We start from the raw sequence: 4,680 nt of genomic DNA on the forward strand, positions 1-4,680 counted from the left end.
ACCCAGGAACCCAGTTCCCTGAACTAGATACCACTGACTCAGGGCCGAGGACTGATGAGGATTGAGGACAAGATGAACAGGGATTGACATTAATCTCTCAAAAGGCACTTGTCCATTGGGCAAGTCAGGAAAAGTCTTAGACTGTGGTCACTTGACCAAAGAAGACCTAAGTTCAAGCCAATGTCACTGGTGTCTTTGCCTGGCCCTTTGACGTCACCTAAGATCATTGACTTACCATAAGTACAGTACTGCCTGCCCTGCCAGTAATGTAGTGCTCTGCTAGTATGGGCTAAGCTGCTTTATAAGTTTCCATATTTTCTTCTCCACGTCTCTCAGGACCTCTCTCGCCCTCTGTCCTTTCTCAATGTCCCTGTCCCTCTGTCCCCCTATCCTTATTTCTCAATGTCTCTGTCCCTCCATATATCTTTCTTTCTCCCCCTGACCCTTCCTCCTCCTCCATCTCTCTCTCTGGACACGTGGCTGGCACTGTTCACACCTCTGGGTCCTGTGCTCTGCCCTGTGCTCTGCCCTGTGCTCTGCATGTCACAAACACCACAGCCTGGGTCAGAGTGGCCTAGCGTTCTGTTCGCCCCGTCACTTGTTCCTGTTTTCTAAACGTTATGTGCTACACACTAAATATGTCACTGATATTCACACTTCTACTCAATACAACACATATTGAATTTAACTTCACACTGTTCACTATAATAGAATAAGCATAGAATGTCTAATTTTCTCATATTTGCAAAGGCCTCCCTGTGATTTAGGTGGAGGAATGGGAGGAAGGAATATACATGCATCATGATCTGTAGGTCATTGTGGCAGTAAGGGGACAGCACTGCATCATGATCTACAGGTCATTGTGGCAGTAAGGGGACAAAACTGCATCATGATCTGCAGGTCATTGTGGCAGTAAGGGGACAACACTGCATCATGATCTGCAGGTCATTGTGGCAGTAAGGGGACAACACTGCATCATGATCTGCAGGTCATTGTGGCAGTAAGGGGACAACACTGCATCATGATCTGCAGGTCATTGTGGCAGTAAGGGGACAACACTGCATCATGATCTGCAGGTCATTGTGGCAGTAAGGGGACAACACTGCATCATGATCTGCAGGTCATTGTGGCAGTAAGGGGACAACACTGCATCATGATCTGCAGGTCATTGTGGCAGTAAGGGGACAACACTGCATCATGATCTGCAGGTCATTGTGGCAGTAAGGGGACAACACTGCATCATGATCTGCAGGTCATTGTGGCAGTAAGGGGACAACACTGCCTGAAACCTTCTTCACTCTTCAGTTAACAGAGACACACCCTCTTCCCCCCCTCAAACAGACACACCACTCTCTCACAGACACACCACTCTCTCACAGACACACCACTCTCTCACAGACACACCACTCTCTCACAGACACACCACTCTCTCACAGACACACCACTCTCTCACAGACACACCACTCTCTCACAGACACACCACTCTCTCACAGACACACCACTCTCTCACAGACACACCACTCTCTCACAGACACACCACTCTCTCACAGACACACCACTCTCTCACAGACACACCACTCTCTCACAGACACACCACTCTCTCACAGACACACCACTCTCTCACAGACACACCACTCTCTCACAGACACACCACTCTCTCACAGACACACCACTCTCTCACAGACACACCACTCTCTCACAGACACACCACTCTCTCACAGACACACCACTCTCTCACAGACACACCACTCTCTCACAGACACACCACTCTCTCACAGACACACTGCCCCCAACGTTTAAAATGTTAGGCACCAAAAAGAGAGTTTTATATATAGTTTAGTCATCCATTAGGCCTGTATGAATCCTACCTTTGAAACACATCTCATGATTAGTGAAGCAGAACCTTTACCTTTCTTCCTGAGCCAATCAAATGAGCCTAGACCTACTGTCCAGTTAGCAGGTTGTTAGCTAGCTAGGTAACATGACTGAACAATGTTGTTTGTTATCAAACCAATAATTAGTGACCTGGGTTTAGTTTCAAATGGCCCGTGACATGGTTTGTGAAATTATATAAAATGCGCGCGAAATCATGCACACACAAAAAAAAAAAAAAAATGTCGCTCTGGTAATATGAGTCAGATTATTTTAACCGTTTGAGCTAGAGTCTAGCAGTTTTCTTTGCTGTAAAGCTGCAAGCATGACTGTCGCAAAGCTGTTTTCCCCTCTGGCACTGCTGCGTGACAGCAAACTTGCAAAGCCTATCAGACTGGCCTGTGCTCTTGGTTATACCAGGGTTTAAATGATATACAATGTATGAACTTTGCTTGCTCTGCTCCAATGTATCAAATGTAACAACAGAAGGCTCATCAGGGACTGCACCGCTCCCTCTCCATCACGGCTAAATTATATTTTTAAAACTGATGGAGGAATAGATGCGTAGGAAGAGCTGATGGAGAGAAGCAGGTGAGTGATGGCTGGAAGGGGATGCGGCTGGCTGATTACAGCTCCCTAACGTGATATGTTCATGAACGTGAAGTGGACATTATTGGACCGGCGCATACAAGAGACCAGTTGCTGTTGCTTCAGAATGTTTACAGACTTTATAAACATTTTATAACAAGCGCCAGCGGGTTCTTTAGATCGGTAGGGACGACAAATGTGGTAGTATCATGACGTTTTGGTACCGTGATATTACCGTGGTACCGGTATACCGTGCAACACTACTATGGGGACTGGTCAAACGTGTGTGTATATATATATATATATATATATATATATATATATATATATATATATATATATATATATATATATATATATATATATATAGTTAATAAGGTGACATTTGGAACACAGAAATAGACTCCATAATAAGAAAACAAAGAGAAACTTCCCAAGGACTTGGTGGAGTCGATTCTCATTGTTCAGCTAGCGACCGGCTTCACTGTTCTTGTACCAGAGGAACAGACACATCCATTCTGTTGCCTGATGGACAGAGATATAGAGAGGGGCTGAAAGAGGGAAGGAGAAATGTCATTGAGAATTGATTTCTTTCTCTTTTGTGAGCGGCAAAGCGCAAGGAGCTTTTGAGAGGAAAATGTATGCTGAATGGTGGAGTTTTGAGGCTCAGGAGGGGGTCATTGTGTGTTGAAGAGGGGATGTGTGAGTGAACGATAGGTTGAGATCATCGAGTTTAGCCTAGCAGTTGGTTTGACGCTGTGACCATTCTGGCTCCATCAAAGCCTGGCTTATGACGGAGTGAAAGCACAGGCAGGACATTGCAGGACAGGACACACTGCAGGTAAACTAGAGCATCACATATCCACTACACATATACAACAGCTATCTAGCTAGTAGCTACCTCCCTCTAGCCTGGAACACAACCGCTATCTAGCTAGTAGCTACCTTCCTCTAGCCTGGAACACAACCGCTATCTAGCTAGTAGCTACCTTCCTCTAGCCTGGAACACAACCGCTATCTAGCTAGTAGCTACCTCCCTCTAGCCTGGAACACAACCGCTATCTAGCTAGTAGCTACCTCCCTCTAGCCTGGAACACAACCGCTATCTAGCTAGTAGCTACCTTCCTCTAGCCTGGAACACATCAGCTATCTAGCTAGTAGCTACCTCCCTCTAGCCTGGAACACATCAGCTATCTAGCTAGTAGCTACCTCCCTCTAGCCTGGAACACATCAGCTATCTAGCTAGTAGCTACCTCCCTCTAGCCTGGAACACATCAGCTATCTAGCTAGTAGCTACCTCCCTCTAGCCTGGAACACATCAGCTATCTAGCTAGTAGCTACCTTCCTCTAGCCTGGAACACAACCGCTATCTAGCTAGTAGCTACCTCCCTCTAGCCTGGAACACATCAGCTATCTAGCTAGTAGCTACCTCCCTCTAGCCTGGAACACATCAGCTATCTAGCTAGTAGCTACCTTCCTCTAGCCTGGAACACAACCGCTATCTAGCTAGTAGCTACCTTCCTCTAGCCTGGAACACAACCGCTATCTAGCTAGTAGCTACCTCCCTCTAGCCTGGAACACAACCGCTATCTAGCTAGTAGCTACCTCCCTCTAGCCTGGAACACATCAGCTATCTAGCTAGTAGCTACCTCCCTCTAGCCTGGAACACATCAGCTATCTAGCTAGTAGCTACCTCCCTCTAGCCTGGAACACATCAGCTATCTAGCTAGTAGCTACCTCCCTCTAGCCTGGAACACATCAGCTATCTAGCTAGTAGCTACCTTCCTCTAGCCTGGAACACATCAGCTATCTAGCTAGTAGCTACCTTCCTCTAGCCTGGAACACAACCGCTATCTAGCTAGTAGCTACCTCCCTCTAGCCTGGAACACATCAGCTATCTAGCTAGTAGCTACCTCCCTCTAGCCTGGAACACATCAGCTATCTAGCTAGTAGCTACCTCCCTCTAGCCTGGAACACATCAGCTATCTAGCTAGTAGCTACCTTCCTCTAGCCTGGAACACAACCGCTATCTAGCTAGTAGCTACCTTCCTCTAGCCTGGAACACAACCGCTATCTAGCTAGTAGCTACCTCCCTCTAGCCTGGAACACAACCGCTATCTAGCTAGTAGCTACCTCCCTCTAGCCTGGAACACATCAGCTATCTAGCTAGTAGCTACCTTCCTCTAGCCTGGAACACATCAGCTATCTAGCTAGTAGCTA

Source organism: Coregonus lavaretus, assembly GCF_964263955.1.
Source record: "Coregonus lavaretus genome assembly, contig: HAP1_SCAFFOLD_2769, whole genome shotgun sequence".
Classification (NCBI taxonomy): domain Eukaryota; kingdom Metazoa; phylum Chordata; class Actinopteri; order Salmoniformes; family Salmonidae; genus Coregonus; species Coregonus lavaretus.